Source organism: Dendropsophus ebraccatus, chromosome 1 (genome assembly GCF_027789765.1).
Source record: "Dendropsophus ebraccatus isolate aDenEbr1 chromosome 1, aDenEbr1.pat, whole genome shotgun sequence".
NCBI classification, from domain to species: domain Eukaryota; kingdom Metazoa; phylum Chordata; class Amphibia; order Anura; family Hylidae; genus Dendropsophus; species Dendropsophus ebraccatus.
Genome location: NC_091454.1, coordinates 199,823,709 through 199,848,364, shown reverse-complemented (window position 1 = coordinate 199,848,364; position 24,656 = coordinate 199,823,709). Strand labels below are relative to the sequence as shown.

Here is a 24,656-nt window from a genome sequence, read left to right as displayed (position 1 = left end):
AAAACAAAACGAAAAAAAACCTGTCAATAAAACCTACAACTTTTCTTGTCAGTCACTAAATGTACTGTAGATGCTACCACAAGAGGCCAAGAGGGTGGAGAGCTAATTTGCACACTTTTTCCAATGTTGCCTAGGTAACCAACCACCACTCTGCTCTAAAAGCAGTCGTCTGACTGGAATATATATATTTATTTATTTATATATTTATTATACAGTATACATACATTCTCTCTCTATACATCTACATTATACCTATATATATGCCAGCCGGACCATTGCTATTAGAGCAGAGTGGTGGACGGTAACCTAGACAATGAGCTGTCAACAATGGGAGGGGAAGAGCGGCATATCAGGAGAAGGAGACAAATTAGGTAAATGACTGTATTTGTAGCAATTTTAACTTGACGGGTCCTACAGGTATAACTATATTATTTGAAATGGGAATACCCCTTTAGGCTGGGTTCACACTGCGTATATGTCCGGCCGCATATTTTCGCGACCGGACATATACGCGGTAAACTCCGGCCGGAGATTTACGCTACTTGCGGCCGGCTACATACGGACCGCAAACTTACACCCGTAGTCTACTTACGCTTCCCGAGCGCCCTACGTAGCGATCTGACAGCTGTATTTTACTTAGAAATCTTCGCCTAGCCCCGGACACCCCACAGAACCTTTTGGATCGGCACAAAAAGCTGCAAAAATGAAGAAATCACCACTACGTACGGGACCGCATGTAACGCTAAGGGCGTAAGTTACGGCATTTTCATCCGCAAACAATGGTCTGGTTCATTTTTTACGGCGCCGCGTACAATCCGGGCGTAAGTTCGTACGTAGTGTGAACTGTGCAGCCGTACATCGTATACTTTCCATTGTACGCAAACTACGTAAATCTGCGGCCGCTTATTCACGGAACGCGCCACGCCCGGAAACTTACGTAGTGTGAACATAGCCTAAATGTGTTTTCTGCATATAGTATGTTAAATATATTGTCAAATGTCTTCAAAACGGTGGTTAATACCAACCAGAAGTGACCCAAGGATGGGTATCTGGTAGCGGCAGACTTATTAGTGTGCCCATGCTGACCTTTGTCTCCCTTCAAAAGCTTCTACAATAGGCATAAACATCAGAAATTACACAGGGAGATGTGCGGCTGATAGCCATACATTTTACTGCCCATATAAATGATGGGATTAGCTAACACGCGGGCCTTTTCCTGTTCCAAGTCTGAATACTGACACACAGGTCGATCATCATCCAAAGGAGCTTTTCTAGCAACGCCCATTGACGACAATTAGCCCATGTAAAAGGGCTCTATAGTCCAGGAGTTAAAACCAGGAAATGCACAAACAGGCAAAATTTAGGGGCAAGCAGGTAGACCAAGAAGTCTAGACAGGATAAAGGTCCTTTAGAATTAACAGATTTTGCGGTTGGGGGGGAAGGGGCGCAAATGAGTGCCGATCAGCAAGATCAGTGCTTGTTTGCAGTGTTTGTTACTTGTTTGCAGTGTTTGTTACACAGCACGACAAATCGAGCTGCGGGGCTGCACGGGTGATACTTGTATCGTTCGTGTAGCCATGGAAACTGACAGCACAAATATGGGCGGGGCCTGAGGATACAGTCGGAGAAATATACACAGATATATACATATCCTACACAGGTTTCTAGAAATGCTCCTGGACGATAATCGCCTCATGTAAAAGCCCTTGAGGCCCTGTCCTCTTTAAATTACAAACCAGAATCGGTTTACGTCTATGGGTAATGTAATGTAATGTAATGGGCAATGCTCTGCAAGAAACCTCTGGTCTTGACATCATGTGGATGTTACTGTGACTCGCACCACCTACTTAAAGATTGGATAGACCAAGTCTCCTCTTCATGGCAGCGGGATACCTTATGTCAGTGTCCTTTTTCAGCAGGATAATGCCCTGGGGGCCACACTGCAAACATTACTCAGGAATTAGGAACATGACAAAGAAATCAAGGTGATGATTGGCCTTTAAATCCCCCAGATCTCATCTGAGGCCACAACTTACACAAGCTGCTGCCACGTCTTGGTGACAGAGAGCACAGGAGACCATCACAAGCCTTGTGGAGTCCAGGCTTCTAAGTGTCAGGGCAGTGAATTTAGTGCCATAGAGGTCAGTTTGTAAATCCAGGCCTAGCTTACTGCTTGACCGGCATTTAGGAACATTTATGAACTACGTGAGGGGATAGTTTCATTTCTACTTTGTCTCGACCCTGGGGTAGAAAACGTGTTAGTGTTTCTAAAGAAAGGCTTAAGCAGTCATAAATTTGTCAGAACTCCTCAATAAATTACCCTAGTGTTAGACAACTTAGACAAAGATAAAACACTGCTAGCTATATGTGGGCCTATCTCTTTAACTTAGACCTTTGTCGGATACGCTATTTTACTACAAATGTAAAAAAAAATGCTTCGCATCAGTCAATATTGGAGAAGAAAGTTGGAGAGATTTATGCCAATTTAAAGGGGAATTAAATATTGAAAGATAAAATAACATAGGATGCCCTGATCACAAACCTTTTTACGCAGCCACCGCTAATCAAATGCCGAAAGTTCAGGTTCAGATCGACTCGAGCATGCTCGAGGTTCGCTCATCTCTAGTCAAGACCTGTTTTCCTAGGGAAAGAGACTACAGAAGTCATGCACTGCTGAACCTAACCTTGGGGTAGCTGGAGTTACAGGAGTAACCCCTTGCCTACGCCATGAATCTTTACTTCAGAACAGTAGGGACTGATCCACAGTAGAGCACAGATGCAAGTAAGCCGCTCTCTACTGACTACATTCGACTATGTAGGAAAGCTTCTACTAGTTAGCTTGAGACAGAGGCCTGGGACTAATGCTACCTCACAGAGTGGTCATCGATACTGAGAAGCAGAAGAAAAAATTATTTAAACATGAGTAGGAGTCACACACTTCACACACATCCCGGCAGAGTACAAGACCAATTAGGCAAGGGCCACCTATCCAGCCCCTATCTACTGCCACAGATTTTTCTACTCTACTTCACCTCAAGCTACTGTTGAGATGTCTACTACTGTTTATTGCATTAAAGTGACTCTGTACCCACCATCTGACCCCCCCCCCCCCCAACTACTTGTACCTTCGGATAGCTGCTTTTAATCCAAGCTCTGTCCTGTGGTCAGTTCGGCAGGTGATGCAGTTATTGACCTAAAAAACAACTTTTAAACCCATGCCCAACGGGAGTGTCTGTGCCCTAACTTTGCACCACCCCTCCGTTCCTCCTCTTCACCCTCTTCATCATTAGGAATGCCACTGGAACATTTTCTCCATGCTGAACATTGCATAGGTCCATAACTATCCAGCCCATATGCCGGGCTGACACAAGTGGGGAATAGGAGGCAATCTGCCTGGAGCATTTCTAATGATAAGGAGGGTAGGGAGGAGGGACAGAGGGGTGGTGCAAAGTTAGGGCACAGATACTCCCGTTTGGCACGGGCTGCAAGTTTAAAAGTTGTTTTTTAGGACAATAACTGCATCACCTGCCGAACGGACTGCAGGACAGATCTTGGATTAAATGCAACTATCCGATTTATATTATTTATATATTTAAATAAATTAATCATATCTCCCCTTAAACGTCTCTTCTCCAGACTAAACAAATGTAATTCTTTTAATCTCTCCTCATAACTAAGATGCTCCATTCCCCTTATTAGTTTAGTTGCCCGTCTTTGTACCCTCTCCAGCTCTAGAACATCCTTTTTATGAATCGGGTTCCAAAACTGGACAGCATACTCCAGATGAGGCTGCACCAAAGCTTTATAAAGCGGTAATATTATATCCCTGTCCCGTGAGTCCACGGCTGTTTTAATGCATGACAATATTCTGATGGCCTTAGAAGCCGCTGACTGACACTGTGTGCTGTTCTGTAGTCTATTATCTACAAGTACACCCAGATCCTTCTCCATCAGCGACTCTCCCAGTGTAACTCCCCCCAGGACATATGATGCATGTGGGTTATTAGTACCCAGGTGCATAACTTTACATTTATCCACATTGAACCTCATTTGCCAAGTGGACGCCCAAACACTCAGTGTGTCTAAATCATCCTGTAACATCTGCACATACTCCATAGACTGTACTACAAAGCTTGGTGTCATCTGCAAAGATAGAAACATTGCTGTTAATTCCATTCTCAATATCATTAATAAACAAGTTAAACAGAAGAGGGCCCAGTACTGACCCTTGGGGTACACCACTTATTACCAGGGACCATTCGGAGTAGGAATCATTGACCACCACTCTCTGGGTACGATTATAAAGCCAGTTTTCAATCCAGTTACACATTAAACTTTCCAAACCAATAGACTTTAACTTACCCATCAGACGTCCATGAGGAACTGTGTCAAACGCTTTTGCAAAATCCAGGTACACGATATCCACAGCTGCGCCCCCATCCAGGCTTCTACTCACCTCTTCGCAGAAACATATCAGGTTGGTTTGACAGCTTCTGTCCTTAGTAAAACCAGGCTGGTTATCACTTATAATACTATTAGCCACTACATTTTCGCAGGTTAGATACTTCTCAATAGACAAATTATAGGCAGTCGTTATGTACACCAGTGCTTCTCAAACTGTGAGGCGGGCCTCACCAGTGAAGCACCCCCTAGTTGCTGGTGAGGCCCAGCTGGGGAGGCAGTTTGCACAAAAGTTACTATGATCTGCACAGTCCTTTTGCTGTTTGCAACTATCTCCATTTTAGCAACATTATTACTTGCTTTATTAGAATCTAGAGCTCGAGAGATACATGAAAGGTAGCCCTAGCATTATTTTCAGCTTTTAAATGGACTTTCACCACAGATGGTGAGGCCCAGGCATCCTCTTGGTCAGTCTGGTGAGGCCCTGGCATTGCCTTAGTCTGTTGGGTGAGGCTCCAGTAGAAAAAGAATACTGCCTGTATACAGGAGCATAGCCAGGGCTAGATAAAAGAGGTTCTCTGGCATAAAACCATTAGCTGACTGTCAGGGTGCCATAGGAAGTAAATAAAGTAAACCAGAAGCCAAGATTGTAGTGGTGGTACCGGGATCACTCACATTCACTTTAATGTAACCCGATGCCACCACCACCACAACCACCACAACCAGTAGCTGAAACTTCTGTCTTCCTTTACATTGTTTACATCTGCACCCCACTGATCAGCTAATGATCATCTGTCAATACTATAAGATTAGTGGGTATCCCAAAATGGTGCCACCAAAAATACAAGTAAAACCGAACAGTTACAATGACCAAAACAAAAAAAATTAAAAATTTAAAGTTATTCCCCTTCGAATGTATAAAAAAAAAAATACCTGGTCCTCACAGGTTTATACGGTAACATTCTCGTGGGGTTTCCTATATGGTACAGTTTTTTGTTTTGTTTTTACACCTTTTTAATTTGTTATTACTTCCTATACATCGGAGCTGACACTCTTAATACTCTGAATAAATGCATGTTTGTTCCTAAAAAGCCCATTAGCAAGAGAGGAAATCCTTCTGTACAATGCTAAAAGCCGACCTGACATGAGCAGCGTCCTGGTGAGAACTGAAATGAGAACCCTTGTGCTGATTTCCTAAAACCTTGTTATATAGGGAAGGAAGGCTCGGCCCCGGCCACAGCGCTCACTGGAGCATTCCTGAACTGTGTTGCCATCTCCGAAAAAAGATATTTATTGCTGGGAATTTAGAGCATACTTATGGCTATAACTTTTTCTCTATAAATCTGTCAGGGTTGCTCCCCTACGGAATTACACAAAAATTTGTAGTTGAACAAATAACTTTATTTTTCTTCACAACAAAAGGTACGACACGCTCCATGGTTGCAGAATACACTTGGTGGTATGGTCTGTTATGGTAGCAGAATAAACTTAATAGCACAAACAGATCTGAGCAGTTCTATTACTAGGGCCGGGGACTAGGAGATGCTCCACGATCTAACATGTGTCCCTCTTGCATTATGATCCTGGGTGACTTTTTCCTCTAGGATACATAATGATAATTTTAAAGGGGAATTGTTCTTGGACAAGTGGAAAACATAAAAAAAAACTTGTACTCACCTCTCGCTCCCATTGCCGCCCTTCTCACGGATCTAGTCTTATTACACAGCTCCTGCTATGTTTGATGTCCATACATAGTATGGCTCAATCAGCCAATCAGTGGCCGAGGAGGGACACCACTGTTAGTTCAGCAGGAAATACCAAGCACCGACCCAAAACACAGCACAAAAGGTGCAATGGGATTGTGAGAATGGTGGCAGAGGGAGGGGGGTAAGTACATTATTTATATTTTCCACCTGTCTGACCACTATTTCATATAAAAGTTCCTGCCTGGAATACCCTTTTAAGTTAAGAAGGAGGTGACTAGGAATATGAGGATTATTTCCCTAAAAATCAGTAAGGGTGGCTTTTGTGTGGCGTTTTTCTGGCCTTCAAAAAGCCACCAGAAAAACTGATGAAGAATATTTTGGCTTTTTTTCTGGTGTTTTTGATTTTAGGTATGTATAACTTTTTTTGGGCGTTCTTGTGTGCTTCTAGGAGTGGTGTTTTTGAAACAAACAGAAGAAACTCCATTGAACTCTATGAGAGAGAAAGTCCACTGTTTACAGAAAAAAACCCAGCAGTCTCACCATGCTGTGTTTTGGATAAACTGACAAAGAACCAAAAAAAAACCACCAGAAAGGAGATAAAACGCCATGAAAAAACGGCAGGTATGTATGGCATTTCCTAAAAATCCATTGACTTACAGCTAACATCTGGCCATAGACGTTTTTGCTCAAATAAGCGACATGGTGTATTTTTTGGCATTTAGTCCCAAAAATTTAAAGGGGAACAATCAGCAGGTTACGAAGAATCTAACCCACTGATAGATTCCTATTGTGTCCGGGCTGCTGAGGAGGAAGTTATGTCTTTTACCGTCATCCTCGGCACCGTTCCCATGCAGTTTAAATGTAGTGCTCTGTCCGATAAGGCTGTTTGGAGCAGTGCCCGACCCCGGATCGGCACTCTGGGGGCACGGCAGTTCTCCAAACGGCCTTACTGGACAGATCACTATATTAAAACTGTATGGTAACGGTGCGGATGATAAGGGTAAGAGACATATCTTCATCCTTAGCGCCCCATGTACACAATTTAACCTACTGTTAGTTCCCCTTGATAAAAAGAATATATAAATAGAGATGCGTGAACCTCAGGTACGCTCTGGTTAGTCTGAACCTGAGCATGCAGCATTTGAATACAGGTGGCTGAAGAAGTTGGATGCAGCGCTTGGGAGTCCTCAAAAACATGGATACAGCCTATGGCCTAGGGCTGTATCCATGTTTTCCAGGCAGCCCTAGGGCTGCATCCAATTTCTTCAGCCGCCAGTAACCAAATGACGCATGTTCAGGTTCAGACTATCCAGAGCGTACCTGAGGTTCACGCATCTCTATATGTATAAAGTTAATGGGATAACAATAATAACTAAATACCAGTGAACAGTGCCTAAATAATACTAGGTTTCAGTCTTCATATTATACTGCCCTACAATGCCCACATAGCAGTGCCTGAGTACTACAGTGTATAATAGGGCCATACATTGCTCTAATGGAAATGAGATTTGTCCCATCGACAGGTTAATCATTCAGTAGGCTCTAGAGGGTTTCGGCGGTGGAGTATAAGCTGCGGACACCATTGCTTCATCCTGGCGTATTCAGCCTCGGGGTCGAGCAGTAAATACGAGTTTACGCGATGTGTTTACTAGGTGGGTTTCGGTTGTTTATCACCTTTTTATTTGCTGTAACTATTAGGATGTGAGGAGGAAAGTCACTTATTTGGGAGGTAATTGGGTAGAGTTAGCAGCGAGCATTGGACTGGAACTAACAGTTATTGCTAATTGCAGGGTATCAGGTCACGGTGACAGATTGGCTCTGTCTGCGGGAATTTATTGAGTTAATCATTAAGGCTGGCGGCGTTTATCTCTACGACCTGCTGCCATCTGTCAATCCACGTGGGCTAGAGCCTCCAGCAATCACGGGGTTAACCCTGGAATAACACAGCCCCATAGCACACAATGAGGACAGGCATGCCTGAGATTCCACTATCTGGGCCTCTGGTCATTAATTGTGGCTGACGAATGGCTGGCCCGTCAGCTGTGAATACATTCACTTCCTCTACTAGTGCAAGTGAAATATGGAGCTGTGCTGGCTGTGTGTGAACTGCTGTCACCTCCGCATAGGAAATAAATACATATCCCTGATGTATGGTCCTGCGAGGGGAGCCGGGCTGTTTTTACCATATAGGCAAACTAGGCCTGTGCTTTAGGAGAAGCAGAGAAATAGGTTCCTACTAAGTGTATTACTGTATTCTAATGCTTCATTTGTCTTCCCTAATAGGGTACGGTTAACTAGTCACAGTCCTGCGAAGATGAAGTGATCATTGTTCCAAAGTATTGTATGGTTCTCACCAAAAATAAGAGGCTCCCTATAGGTGCATAAATGCCAACAGTCCTGATTTTGGAAGGACAATTCCAGAAACCCACCGAAAAGTGGCCATTTTAGGGGCCGCTCCAGCACTCCTTGGGGGTGGGGCTTAAATTGTCATATTTTGGCTATTTATATGTTGGCGAATATGTAGGCGCTGCCGGGAAAACATTTAGGGTCCGATTACACAGACTGATGAAGGCCTGATCAATATTGTATAAACAAGTGCCGATCTGCAAATTACACAGCCGATAATCGTTTAGCAAGGGCTGCACGGCCATTGTTAGCGATGTCTATACAGCCCTTGCCCAAACAATACTTAACCTGTCCACGTTCCTAGTCTTCTCCTGCATTCTGTATGGGGCCCAGCACTGCGCAGTGCAGCTTCAGAGCGGCCCGAGCTAACAGGCTGATTGGCCATGGTGGTCCCAGCCAGTGATTGGCCGTGTGGCCTGTCAGCTCAGAGACCACTTTGAAGCTGCAGCACTTGGTGGCGGGACACATACAGAGCATAGGAGAACATCGGGAATGTGGACAGGTGAAGTATTAACTGTTTGGTAAATCGTCACCCATCCGCACATCGCTATTGCACGAATAGATGCACGGTCACTTGCCAATGATTTTAGGTCTGGGCCTAAAGAAATGATCAGCCGATGATCATTTCATTGGCTGGTCATTGTCTTTATTACATAGAGAGATAATCGACCAAATGGGGCTGATTCGGCCGATTATCGCTCCATGTAATTGGGCCCTTACACAGCACTCCTCAAAACTTTTACTAGCTAATAACAAGGGGGCACAAGTATTCAGAGCCAGCCTCATACAAGATGGTGTTTGTCGTCCTTGTGATTGTGTCTGGTATGGTCCTTGCAGTAGTACAGTTTCCACCTATGGGGAACACAAACCTTTAAAAGACACGTTCCACTAATGGGATGCCAATCCAAAACATATATAAAGTGTGATAGCAATGGCTTCGATAGGCCTGGCCAGATGCCTGAGGGGCACAAGTTCTCACAGACTCAGCTTTTCCATACTTTTCTCCCTCCTTACTCAGCTTTAGGGGTTGTCCCGTGTTTAACAGTTGAGTGAAAGGCTATCAGAGTCCACCCCCCCACCCCCGAGCACAAGCGGCTGTCCACCCTATGCTCCACACAGATCCTAAATTCCTCCGGACAGCCCGGAATCAATCAGCTTTGCTTGCAGAGGATAGTAACTCATTGCACTAGCCAGGTTCAATGTCTCCAAAGCCAGCCCGATTGAATGCCACACAAATGCTCGGTGGACCCCCCACCAGTCTCCATTTTTTTTGTTGCTAGGCTTATATCTACAAAAGGGGAGAAGATATCCTCATTTTTCTGGTTAGACACTATAGGGCTTCTCTTCCCTTACCATGTCTTGGAAGTACACCCTCTGAAATGAAGGGGAGCACATATGATTGTGAAGCTATTGGTCATTGAATACGGACGTGTACTGAGACATGGAAAGTCAACACCAGAGAAGAAAAGGCTTGGGACGTTTTCAGCTCCCCGTATGTGGTGTCCCACCACAGGTGTTGCAATCGGTTACACCCTTCGCAAAAGCCTGTACTTATTGTGCGTAAGTGGTGATGTAGAAGCGATAGTTTCGCCACTAGATGTCGCTATTGTAAGTCTCTGCACTTAGTTGCTGCACAGCTGAAGTATGATAAGGGTTATTGTTTGCTTATGTGTCACATGGATCTGTGAACCTATGAGAGCATCTTCTTCTTCTATCTTATCACCTTCTTCTTTACTTCTTGTATACACACTCTTCACCCATTCACCGCACACTGTACAGGGGCTGTAGATAGAAAATCACATGGGTAGTGGAATCGTAGTGTTCTTTTTGTATTGGACTTTGTAGGGGAATGACGCAAGCTAGAACACTCCCTACAGTGGTTCCTTTGGGCCCTGGCCCCCTGCAAGGTTCCCAGTCGTAGTCTTAGACACGTTCCTGTATGATGAGGAAGCAAGACAAGACACAACTAACAGTTTCTCTTCAAGTAACGCTACACAACCATATGCAGTGTTAGAACCTTCACAGGAGAGGACAAGTCAGAGATCATCTCAACCCACGCCGAGGACTAGGAGAGTCACAGTGCAGGATAGTATCCAAAAAAGCAAGCTAGGAACTGATCCAGATAGAGCAAAGTTGCTAGGGCACAAGTATTCTCTCTCAAGTATTCTCATATCTCTACTTCATCCTCCAACATCCCGGCACGACTGTACTGCTCTCTACACTGCACTGCTCTCCGTGATTCTTCGTTCCGCAGTAACACAGTACATACACAATCCTTGGGATGTTTCCCAAGCAGCTGATGACGCGGCAGAGGGGGGACGGCATGAGGGACGGCATGAGGGTTCGGCCGGCCTCCCGAAGATGTCGTCATTGTCACAAGATGGCGTCCGGTGGTCGACACAAATGCGGTGAGTATAATGCACCACACTTCCGGGGTGGGGGGGAACACGGGGAAGGGGGCCGTTCACATACATAACACACATTACAAAGTTGTATAACCTTGTAATGTGTGTTATTTTGTGAATAAATGTTTAGCGCCGCACTACCCCTTTAAGTGCATAAGGTCATAACCAGTCTCGCCACTTTTAAAGAAGAATGGGCAAGAAATTCGCCCTTTTGGAAAGGCAGGGGTTACATGTGATGCCCGGACAAGCATCTACTATAGGCACGTTCTCCTATGTGTTGGCTGTGTAATTAGAGCCTGCCAGATGTCTGCGGTCCAAAGGGACCCATGACCCAGATTCTGTAATTAGTAAACACTTTGTACACAGTTTTCTGATCCTCCGATGAGTTCCTCGTCCTTGGTGTTAGTAAGATGATTACCTGGGTGTCACAAAATCCAAAGAAACACACATCACCTAAGTATTCTGGGATCTACAGTAACATCATGTAGCATCATGGCAGTGAAATACTGGTGTGCAGAAAACGCTTTTGACCTTACTCGGTTCCTGCTGCTTACGTGGCACCAACATATTCTTTAGCAGTGTACATAGACTGAATCCATTTACATCAGTCCCTGTCTAATAATACTCTAAGGGCCCTATTACACGGGACGATTATCATGGAAAAAATCATTATATCATTCTAATTTTAACGATTATCGTTTTGTCTGAATGCAGGCAATGATCGATCGAAAAATTATTCACGTGTTGTTGATCGCATATGAACTGAACCAAAAATCATTGTTAATAGTTCACTGTAATTCCACATTCGTTCTCCAATCGTTCAGGGTGAAATTTTCGTTTTAACGTTTTGCATTTGAGCGATAATCGGCTCGTGTAAAGACAGCGAACAATCAAGCGACGTGCGAGAAATCTTTTATCGTGATCTTTCAACAAGTTCTCAAATCGTTGTTGGTCATTCACTAAAAATTTTCAGATCGCTTCGTCTAAACAGTCTTTCACAGATTCATCCTAATGTGGGAGAAGCGATCTTAAAACAATCACAAAATCGAAAAATTTTTTAAAACGATTTATTTCTTCGTCTAAACGCCGATCGATATAAAAATTAAATTGTTGCTTCAAAATTCGATAAATCGCTCCATGTAAACAGACCATAATTTCACATCGTTCGTTCATCTGCTGAGACTATTGTAACTAACCACTATTGTTCTGTGTAATAGGGTGATCGATTTCAGGTAGATCTGGTTAGCAATCGTTTATCTTAATTGTTAAAAATTGTTTTGTCTAATTGGACCGTGCTTGGTTACAGATGACCATACTACATGTAAAATGGCCACATGACAATGATACTGTACCAAACTTAGTTTATCCTAGGGAACTATAGTGATCTAGGTTTAGTTTAGTAGAACTACAAGGGAGTATTTCGGTTGTTAGACAAAATTATTATGACCATCGGATTTTTTCTTGTGCATCAATTGTTGGGTAAGGGAGTATGATGCTGAATCTACTTTATACTGTCTGCAGCCATGATCAGAGATAACTCTGGTCCCAGTCACTGAACCACCTAGATGCCACAGTCCACAGCAACCACAGAATCTAGGTGGATAGAAGCAGTGTGCCATTCCCTTCCAGAGGCAGGGTCTAAAGGGGGATCAGAAAATAACAGCAAACAGGAATATATTAGTATTGCAGTATACTATACAAGCAACCACATATTAAAAATTCCAAAAAAAAACAAACACCCGATGCCAGAACTAGTTTTTGTCACCTTACATCTCAAAAAATATGGATTCAGAAAGAATAAAAAATGTCCATGTACCTTAAATAATACTGCAGGAACATTGAGCCCTCACACAGCTCCATAGGTGAAAAAAAGTAGGTGTATTACTGTAATCCTACTGACCCACAGAAAAAAGTTAACGTGCATTATAACCACATGATAAAAAAAACTATTTTTTTCCAGTTTTTTTTCCAGTTTTACCATACAAATAAAAAAAAAAAATTGTTTCACAATATATTTTATGGTAGAATGAAACACAACATTAAAAGTACAACTTTTTTTCTTCTTCTATGGAAAAATAAGACTTTTACAGCTCTTAGAAGGTCAGGAGGAAAAAGAAGAAATAAAAAATAATAAAATTTCCTTTTGTGGGAAAACAATTAAACAATTTTGCTGCAAATTAATTGGTTTCCTGAGAAAAACATGATGAGCTATCCAAGATATAGGTCATCAATCACTGATCAGCGTGGTGCGGACCCCCAGCATCCCGGGACAATTAGTTGGGGATTACACTGTATTTTTGCAGTCAATTTTTTTCATCCGTTATATGCAAAAAAACAGATAAAAAAACAGATGCATTTGTGTGCATCTGTTTTGATCTGTTTTCCAATGACTTCCATTATAAAAAATGGATTTAAAACACATCCTTTGTAGCATACCCAAAAAAGCAGTCAAACATGTTTTTGTGTGCGCTAAAAAAAAACGCATTCGCTTTGATCCCTTTTTGGTCCTTTTTTATAATGAAAGTCAGTAGAAAAATGGATCAAAACTGATGCACACAAACAGATGAAAAACGGATGAGAAAAATCTGCAGCAAGTTATCCTTGTAATTTCTGTTGTGTGCAAGGCCCTAATGCCGGGACTGGTTACTGCCACTGCAGCTATGCATCACCACCACAACATAGTGAGCCCAGCCAACCACTTCTGGCCCCATTCACTCTGCAGTGCAGGTGCTGAACAACTAATTGCCTGGGATGTTGGCTGTGGGCACCACAACGATTAGTCAGGTACAGAAGGTAAAAGACAATAAAAGCTAGAAGAGAGTACGGCTGTTGGATCAGAACACATAGATCTGCAAAGGAACAGGAAACTAGGTGTTTGTTCTGAACAGAACAGCACATGTACCACCTCTCCATTAATTGTCTATGGAGTCGGAGTACAGTGCTCAGCTCCGTTCATTGTCTATGGAGCCGGAGTACAGTGCTCAGCTCCGTTCATTGTCTGTGGAGCCGGAGTACAGTGCTCAGCTCCGTTCATTGTCTATGGAGGCAGAGTACAGTGCTCAGCTCCATTCATTGTCTATGCAGTTAGAGTACAGTGCTCAGCTGCATTCATTGTCTATGGAGTTGGACTACAGTGCTCAGCTCCGTTCATTGTCTATGGAGCCGGAGTACAGTGCTCAGCTCTGTTCATTGTCTATAAAGGCGGAGTACAGTGCTCAGCTCCATTCATTGTCTATGGAGTCGGAGTACAGCGCTCTGCTCCATTCATGGTCTATGGAGCCGGAGTACAGTGCTCAGCTCTGTTCATTGTCTATGGAGCCGGAGTACAGTGCTCAGCTCCATTCATTGTCTATGGAGCCGGAGTACAGTGCTCAGCTCCATTCATGGTCTATGGAGCCGGAGTACAGTGCTCAGCTCTGTTCATTGTCTATGGAGCCGGAGTACAGTGCTCAGCTCCATTCATTGTCTATGGAGTCGGAGTACAGTGCTCAGCTCCGTTCATTGTCTATGGAGTCGGAGTACAGTGCTCAGCTCCGTTCATTGTCTATGGAGTCGGAGTACAGTGCTCAGCTCCATTCATGGTCTGAGAAGTCGGAGTACAGTGCTCAGCTCCGTTCATTGTCTATGGAGCCGGAGTACAGTGCTCAGCTCCATTCATGGTCTGAGGAGTCGGAGTACAGTGCTCAGCTCCGTTCATTGTCTATGGAGTCGGAGTACAGTGCTCAGCTCCGTTCATTGTCTATGGAGTCGGAGTACAGTGCTCAGCTCTGTTCATTGTCTGAGGAGTCGGAGTACAGTGCTCAGCTCCATTCATTGTCTGAGGAGTCGGAGTACAGCGCCCAGCTCCATTCATTGTCTGAGGAGTCGGAGTACAGTGCTCAGCTCCGTTCATTATCTATGGAGTCGGAGTACAGTGCTCAGCTCCATTCATTGTCTATGGAGCCGGAGTACAGTGCTCAGCTGCGTTCATTGTCTGAGGAGTCGGAGTACAGTGCTCAGCTCCAGTCATTGTCTGAGGAGTCGGAGTACAGCGCTCAGCTCCATTCATTGTCTGAGGAGTCGGAGTACAGCGCTCAGCTCCGTTCATTGTCTATGGAGTCGGAGTACAGTGCTTAGCTCCATTCATTGTCTATGGAGCCGGAGTACAGTGCTCAGCTCCATTAATTCTCTGTGGATCTGGAGTAAAGGGCTCAGCTATCTCTGATGGCTCCCATAGAGAATGAAAGGGGAGTAATAAAGTTCCCTCTCCTCACAGAACCCAAGGAAATATCATGGCCTACCTCTATGGCAGGTATACTGATATGCTCTAATAGAACTTTCTTAAAGGGAACTTTAAGTACAGGCTATGAAATAGCAGTATGCTCCCAAATAACCATGACTTACAGTAAGTGTTACTCTGAAATGCAGACAAAACATAATTTTAAAGGGATTGTTCACCTTTTTTTTCTTTCAAATCAACTGGTGCCAGAAAGTGCCAAAGATTTGTAGTTTACTTCTATAAAAAATTTTTTGAGTCTTTCAGTACTTATCAGCTGCTGTATGTCCTTCAGGAAGTGGTATTTCTTTCCACTCTAGATAGCAGGAGAGGTTTTCTATAGGGATTTGCTACTGCTCTGGACAGTTCCTGACATGGACAGAGGTGGCAGCAGAGAGCACTGTGTCAGACTGGAAAGAATACACCACTTCCTGCAAGACATGCAGCAGCTGATAAGTACTTGAAGACTCAAAAATTTATAAAAGAAGTAAATTACAAATTGTTGGCACTTTCTGGCACCACTTGAATTGAAATAATTTTTCTTTGAGTGAACAACCCCTTTAAGCTATGCTAAGGAAAAAGTGTTCCCTGCTTGCCTGGCTCTCCTTATATGCAACCTGCTGACAGGTTCGCGTTACACATACACGACTTGACTTACACGAGTCACCTATACAGGTTTCCATAGTTTTTCCTTATTTTTTCCTCTTTCTGGGGCGTCTGTGTAAAAGTGGTGTATGCAGGATGCTGTAGGCCCATCAGAAGCGGGGGAGGTAAGAGGTATGCAGAGCAGATGTGAGCCGGGGGTCATTTCAGCAGCACAGCCCCTCTGACAGCTCGGCTGATTTAGAGGTAAGGGCACAGACATTAACAGCATGAACACACTCAGGACATACATAGGGATATGGGAAGGAGCTCTCACTCATAGACATGTGCTTGGAATCAAGGACCATAAATCACCCTACAAGGTGCAGTTCTCTCCCCAGCCCTCTATGACCTATAGGAAAAGTGAGTGCCATGTGACATGACTTAACCAGTTCAGTGCCAGACAAGAATCTTCCGGCCTCCTGCAGTGAGTTTGTATATAAATAGCTGGGATGCACTGGAAAATCTCCCGTGCACATTGGAAAGGAGGGAAACATTTAAGATTTAACATGATCCACCTCTGGACAGTTATGGAAGATATATATATATATATATATATATATATATATATATATATATATATATATATATATATATCACCTGGACAGGTTAGGAGCCTGTACAGCAGTTATGGTGCATTTAGACGAAGCGATTATCGTTCGAATTTTTTGCAATAACGATTGCATTTGAGCGATAACCGCCTTCTGTAAACACAGCGAACAATCAAGCAATGAGCGAGAAATCGTTCGTCGTGATCTTTAAACAAGTTCTCAAATCGCCGTTGGTCGTTCACAGAAAATTCGCAGATCGTTTCGTCTAAACAGTGTTTCATAGATTCACCCTATGTGTGCGATAGGCTTAAGCGATCTTAAAATGCTCGCAATAATGATTTTTTCCAACGATTTATTTTTTCGCCTAAACACTGATCGTTATAAAAACAAAATTGTTGCCTCAAAATCGTGAAACGATCGATTGGCCGAATTATCGCTCTGTGTAAAAGGACTATAAGAGTGCAACGGAAACATGAGCGCGTAAAAATGAAAAAATGGCTATATGGCTAGGTTCACACTATGTCAAAATTACGGTGTCCATTATTTCAATAATTACGGGCCGTTGTTATGAAAAATGGCCGTCATTTTTACCTAGTGTGACCCTAGCCTATTACACTAGGGCCGTATTTGGCTGATTATCTGCATTTATGGATGATAATCGCTTGGTGCAATAGCTCCTGTTAAAAGGCAACGATCAGCCCACATGCACAATGTCAGCTGATCCTTGTCATTCAACATATTGGAAAAAAAAATAGAACGATAGCGATGGTCTGCTGGCTGTTGCTCCGTGTAATAGGAGCGGTGGCAGTAGACCACTGCTATCACCTATGGGCTCCCTGTGCCCCCTCCCTTGCCCGCTCGCTGTTGGCGTGTGTAATGGTGCGGGGAACAAGGAGCCGGTTAGCACTCGCTTGCTCCTCCAGATCGGCCCATGTAATAGGACCTTAAGGGTGCAAAGATGGCCATGACAACTGAATGGTGACCAAATGCTCCTCTTGCAGAAGGTCTTTATATTTACTAAGCAGTTTACAGAAAGCTTTAGTATAAACTGTAAAATGTTGCAATATTTTAGATCTATGACTATTTGAAGATTGACTAGACTAGAAGAATGTCTCCAAGGAGATGTAGTTTTTGTCTAATTTCTCAAGAAGGAAGTTTAAAAATTATGCAAAATTTGGCGCAAATCTGTGACTTCTCCTAGAATGTGTACTAGAGTGTCACTTGTAGACCATCTATGCTCCATAGGAAATTCTGGGAAGAAGAATAAGTAGATCAGCCCTCTGAGGGCACTTTTTGGTGGTAGGTTCTCTTGAGTTAGTGTTTGGCTCATATTAGAAGCCTTGGGACATGACTGGGGATTTAAGCCAAGCCAGAAAACTCTTCAGGAGAGGTTACCCATCTGTAGACAGCTTTTTGGGGGTTATTGCCCTTCTGCAGCCAGCCAGCACCCTCTGGGGCCACATTATAGTATAGTATAACATTATAGTTCAGTATAACCCAGTACTAAAGAGGAAAGCAGCCAAAGGCCGTACACAACAGGATATAGTCTCAAGGTCACTTACAACTTTTTAAACTGTAGTTAAATTTTTTCTTTAACTCATTGTGCTTTTATGCATAGTTAATATAAACTTTTCTTGCTTTTACTTTGGTGTCAGTACTACAGGCATCCCACAAAACTTTAATGTAACTGCTTCTCCTTCTCCCCTCTCACAGCATGCAGCCTCACAAAAACAGAGAGAGAAAAACTGCAGCTCCATACCCCTCCTCCCTGCTCACTATTCACTTTGTTACTGCAGGCAGATTATTTAAAGGGTTAAGAAGGTTTATGATCTTTTAGGGAAAGGGGAACCAAAGTCTTCTAGATGCTATACAGTTCTAATAAGATAAATTGCAATGTCTGACCTATGTAACTTCAACTATGCATTACCACTGAAGAGTGTTAACATCTGTGTGAATGAGCTGTTGAAAACCAATGGAGCTTCAAGTCCATTTCCCAGGTATTTAGTCAAATACACCGCTCTGTTTCTGCCTTCTACCAGACTTGTAGCTATAGGGGGTATAGCAGTAAAAGTGGCTCCCTGGCCACATAACAAGACACCAGTATTATATGGTAGGTGGGGGTTCTGTTACACATACATTGGTTGCATTTTGTATTGGGGTTCAGGGGGTCCTGTTACACATACATTGGTTACATTGTGTATTAGGGTTCAGGGGGTCCTGTTACAGATGCATTGGTTACATTGTGTATTGGGGTTCAGAGGGTCCTGTTACAGATGCATTGGTTAAATCATGTATTGGGGTTCAGGGGGTCCTGTTACAGATGCATTGGTTACATTGTGTATTGGGGTTCAGGGGGTCCTGTTATAGATGCATTGGTTACACTGTGTATTGGGGTTCAGGGGGTCCTGTTACAGATGCATTAGTTACATTGTGTATTGGGGTTCTGTTACAGATGCGTTGGTTACATAGTATTTTGGGGTTTAGCGGTTGTTCCCAGTGCTCCTGACCCCACTATATCCCCCACATATCCATTAATACTCAATACTCCAACATCTGTGACTACGGTTATTACTATTATAGGCACCGAAAAGGTTAAATTACATATGATTACAGAATTGTGTGAGTCTGCATACATTACCAGGAAATATAGAACATACATTATTTCGAGTTCCTGCACACATAGGCATATGTTCTAAGAACGCATATCATTTAATATCCCTACTTATACATGCCTTATTTTGGCCCTAGAACTATACCAGAGCTGGATAATTCTTTTTTTTTTTTTTTTTCGGGCTATTTATACTGCTGTCACACTGTAAATTCTCGGTGGAACGGGCTCCATCTGCCTGGAATACAATGGGCCGCTGGGGACTGAGATACCGGGAATCTAGAGTATGTGAGACAGGAGCCAAGGTGACAGCAAGGGTGGGGAGGGGGAGACCACTATACCAAAACAAGCACAAGGACTTCATAGTGAAGATTCTATTAAATCTAAAGAATCTCTCGCTCGTTCTGTAGACCCAACATCATTATAAATAGAAGGGTTCCCTCCATAGTGTGGGGCTGCTGCCTGTCAGCGCAGTCTTCTGGCAACCAAGTGGTTAAACACGCAAACTTTAGTTCTCTGTGGACTCATTTAAGGGATGCTGTATATCACATAGATACATATGACAAATTACTGGGTGATTCCATACAACTTTGTATATATTGCAACCTTGCATGTGATACATCCACAATTTGTATGATCCATTGCTGTTATGTGGACTGCTTACCTTAAAGGGAAACTCAGCTTCTTCCCATAACGACAGACCAAGAAGACCTTGGTGTATTTGGGTGCCCTTACTATTACTGTATGCATGAGTTCAGGTTGTTGCTATCCTTGGACCTATAGCTTTGTTGGTCCAGCATAGTACAGTTCTTAACATAGTTATACATTGCTAGGGCCATAGAAGAAGAAAAAGAAAAAAAAGCTATACTTACCTCCCCTAAGTTCCCTCCCATTTCCTCTGTGTCTAGTCCTCCACTGCTCCTCTTTTCTTCTTACTTCCATCAAGGCAGGTAATTCTCTATTCTCTTTTCAGAAGCAGGAAGAATACAGGAGCAGCAGAAGACTGGAAGTTGTGGAAACAGAAACTGCAGTGGGACCTGTGGGGGAACATGGGGTAGGTGAGTATAACCCTAGACTACAAACTTTTAAAAATACTGAAATACTGCTTTAATGTTCATTGTAATTATGTTAAAATGAGTAACTTAGGAACATTCATATCAGGGGTTATTAGGGGCAACTACATTTCTACTGCACTTCAACGTCCTAAGTTACCGCTGCTGAGATGAGGACGGCCTCCAATATGCCTGCTACCTGCCACAAGCACTGCATCTGTGAGCTGTCATACCAGCCTAGACCAGAGACAATTCTTAGCCTGAGATACCACACTACCAAGTGGAAGGATCCCGGAGAGATGGATCCAGACTGCTGCACTGCCAAAGAATTTTCAGTAATGGTGCATGAGGGAAGCAAGTACCTCTGCCGGCAACAATTTTGGAGAATTTGTGTTAAAGGCCATTTCTACTTGGATCATCTTTGGCCACTAACCCGAGAGATAGAGAAAGCCCAGACAGCAGTGCAATAGTTATGTTTGCAACTATTAAAGACTGTACCGTCCCACAGTATTTTGGTGAGTACTTCGCTCAGTATTTTTATCTGAAAACAGGAGTGGAGCCACATTTTCTGTGTTTCCGACCCTTCCAGGTTTTTGGTTATGATTTACTGACCAAAATACTATCATACTATGTATGAATATAGAATCAAGCTGCATTTTGCCAAGTTCCCAACCATCTTACCTCAGCTGTTTTATATAACACTTAGGGTGCCTTCACACGTACCAGATCCGCAGCGGATTTCATGCTGCACGTTTGCAGCTAAATCCGCTGCGAATCCTGGTAGTGTAAAGTTCAATTTTCATTCCGCTGCCAGTATGTGACCCGGCCCCTTTAACCCACCGCAGCCCACAACCCCTGGCCCGGAGCATACATTACCTGCTCGGCGCCGCGGCTGTGTATGAGGCTCCAGTCTCCCCTCACTCTCCATCAGCCAATCTGTGCACGACCGCACAAAAAAAAACTGTCCATGGCCCTATAAATTATAATGGGATAGTTTACTAAGCATGCTCTGTGACTTTGGAGTGGGATGGGGCTCTGAGCTTCAGCTATTGTGAGGATCCTGTCTTATATATTGGTGTCACCTTTCACTGTACTCCTGTCTGTAATAATAAGGAGGACACTGCTTGAAATAGATATGTACAGAGTCTAAGGGGGAGGTTTATCAAACATGGTGTAAAATAGATTTGGCTTAATTGCCCCTAGCAACCAATCAGATTCCACCTTTCAATTTTCAAAGAATCTGTGAGGAATGAAAGGTGGAATCTGATTGGTTGCTAGGGGCAACTAAGACAATTCTACTTCACACCAGTTTGTTAAATCTCCCTCTTAGTGTCCAGACTGAAAACTACAAATACATAATTTTTCAAAATTCCCTTTTGATTGTCTGGGGGAGAGGAGGAGATTGAGCTGCAGTTTCCTTACCTGTGTTTCTGTGAAGAGGACAAGGGGGCACAAGAGGGAGGCATTACAGAATGTGTGGATAACACCAAACTAAGGGGGCGACCAAGTATGGTTTTTTTTTTCACAACACTAGATCTCCACAATTGGATATAATCTTTATCCTCTACAAGATCACCAGATATTAGATATAATCCAACACTGTGGGATCTTGTTCTGATCATCTATAGTCAGGAGATGTGATCTTATCCTAATCATCTATAGTCAGGGATCAGGAGATCCCTTTATATTGAATACAACCAGCTCCATGAGATCTTCTGATCACCTACAGCAGGGATAGGGACCCTTTGGCCTTCCAGCTGTTGCAAAACTACAATTCCCATCATGGATGATCAGCCAAAGCTTTAGCATGATGGGATTTTTAGTTTTGCAACAGCTGGAGGGACGAAGGTTCCCCATCCCTCATCTACAGTCAGGAGATCACTACATATTAGCTATAATCCAGTACTATGTGATCCTATCCTGATTGCCTATAGTCAGAACTGAAGATTACTTTATATTAAAGAGTCACTGTCAATTTTATTTTATTTTTTGCAGAAATCAATAGTCCAGGCGATTTTAAGAAACTTTGTAATTGGGTTTATTAGCCAAATATGCCATTATCTGCATTTAAAAAGCCTTTTTCCAGGTTCCCCCCCCCCTCCCTCCTCTTTTCCATCCACTGCAAAAAATCAGGAAATTGTGACTTGTTGCATCAGACGTACCCAGTCTGTTCTAGGGAGAGGGGAGGGGGGAAGAGGAAGGAGGAAGTTAGCCGGGAGCAGAAAGCAGATAACGGAGGATTACAGGCATGGAGCTGGGTGACAGCTGTAATCAGAGCTCAGAGAGGTCAGTGGTGACTGTCAGAGAAAATAGAGGGTGAGGTATTTGTAGATTAACTCTTTGTTGTCCTGTTTTGGTCTTTTATTTAGCTCTCTCCATAGGAGAACAATGAAGACAGGGGGGGAGAGAGTTTCAAACTGCTTTTTCATGATAAAAAATGCATTTTTCGGCTAATAAACCCAATGACAAAGTTTCTTAAAATCGCATGGACTATTGATTTCTGCATAAAAATTCATGACAGTGACACTTTAAATGCAACCAGCTCCATGGGATCTTCTGATCCTCTACAGCCAAGACTCTGAAGATTACTGGATAGTAGATGTAATCCAGCACTGTGGGATCCACTCCTGATTGTCTACAATCAGGAGACCACTGGATATAAGAAATAATCCATCATTATGTGATCCTGCCCTGATCAACTACAGTAAGATCACTGGATATTAGATATAAGCCAGCATAATGGGATCCTCTCCTGATCACCAACAGTCAGGGTTTAGGTGATTACTTCATTTTACATGCAGCTCTGTGGGATCTTCTGATCATCTACATTCAGAAGATCACTGGATATAACAAATAATCCTGCCCTGATCCTCTACATTCAGGGGATTACTGGATATAAGAAATAATCCTGCCCTGATCCTATACATTCAGGAGATTACTGGATATAAGAAATAATCCTGCCCTGATCCTCCACAGTCGGGAGATAACTGGATACTAGATATATGCCAGTACCGTGGAATCCTCTCCTGATCTCCAAGAATCAGGGTTTAGGAGATTACTTCACATTAGATACATCCAGCTCTGTGGGATCTTCTGATCATCTACATTCAAGGGATAACTAGATATAAGAAATAATCCTGCCCTGATCCTCTACAGTCAGGAGATTACTGGATAATAGATATACGCCAGTATTGTGGGATCCTCTCCTGATCACCAATAATCATCGTTTAGGAGATTACTTTACATTAGATACATCCAGCTCTGTGGGATCTTCTGATCATCTACATTCAGGAGATTACTGGATATAAGAAATAATCCTGCCCTGATCCTCTACAGTCGGGAGATAACTGGATACTAGATATATGCCAGTACCGTGGGATCCTCTCCTTCTCACCAAGAATCAGTGTTTAGGAGATTACTTCACATTAGATACATCCAGCTCTTTGGGATCTTCTGATCCTCTACATTCAGAAAATCACTGGATATTAGATATAATCCAGCACTGCGTCATCCTGTCCTGATCATCTACGGATAGATGTTCCTCCTGGTTGCTGAGCATCGGACTGAGGTCCATCACTGCCGGGTCCGAATAAATCAGGTAAACATTAAACCTCTAGAAAATTGTAGATAATGGTGGGAAAGCGATCTTAAGATGCCAAGACACAGGAAATGAGCGAGGGGCTCTGTCAGCACCATCAGCTGCTATATGCATTGTTCTTGGCAAATTTGGACAGAGCCAGGAACACCTGGGTTGGCAACCATCCCGGCATTGACTAATGTAGCGGGGATAGGAGGTCTCATCTGTCTTGTGCGGGGTTTCCTAAACCTCGCCTCAGAACATGTGTTTTCACTTTTCCCCTTTCTCTGCAGGAAATGGCAGGACAGTGGAGCTGTGGAATAAATGAGTTTCCCTCTTCAGGGTCAGGTCCTCGGAGACTCCTCCAAAAATAACTGTCTTGTGAGAGCTTGTTAATAAGCTGCTCTTCTACACCGTGTCTTCTGAGACCTGGAGATGTGACACGGAGAGGAGGGACATTTACACCCCTAACTCAGTGCGAGACAAGAAGAGAGCACTGCTTATAGTTCATGAGAGATGAGGGCTACTGCTTCTATTACCATGCCAAGACGGGACAGAGGCCAAAGACGTACATCCTAGGGCATACCAAAATATATTCCGATGGATATTCAGGTGTGCGCCCCGATTATGACATACGCAAAGCCAAGATGAGATGACCACAAGGGAAAAAGTTATGGGCTTTATCATCCTTTTAGTTTAGCTAGTAGAGATGAGCGCAACTGGAGCATGCTCGAGTCCGAACGTTCGGCATTTGATTAATGGTGGCTGAAGAAGTTGGATGAAGCCCTAGAGAGTCCAGGAAAACATGGCTACAGCCTATGGCCTATGGTTATATCCATGTTTTCCAGGACTCCCTAGGGCTGCATCCAACTTCTACAGCCTCCCATATTCAAATGGTGATCGTTCGGACTCGAGCATGATCGAGTTGCATTTATCTCTACTGGGTATTTTTTTCCTTCTAGCAAAGAGCTCATTTGCATATTTTTTCCCATAGAACATTGCCACACACCACCAAGTCTCTTCAATGAGAAAGAGTACTGTCCCAATTTATGG

At 43.3% G+C, this 24,656-nt stretch overlaps 1 long non-coding RNA gene across 1 annotated transcript; it reads left to right on the top strand.

Moving 5' to 3' along the window:
* Nucleotides 1-6,617: 6,617 nt before the first annotated feature.
* Nucleotides 6,618-24,079, top strand: LOC138786504 (uncharacterized). Its single transcript, XR_011362218.1, has 3 exons — nt 6,618-6,728; nt 19,948-20,032; nt 23,897-24,079. It is a non-coding gene; the product is annotated as an uncharacterized lncRNA (long non-coding RNA).
* The last annotated feature ends 577 nt before the right edge of the window (nt 24,080-24,656 follow it).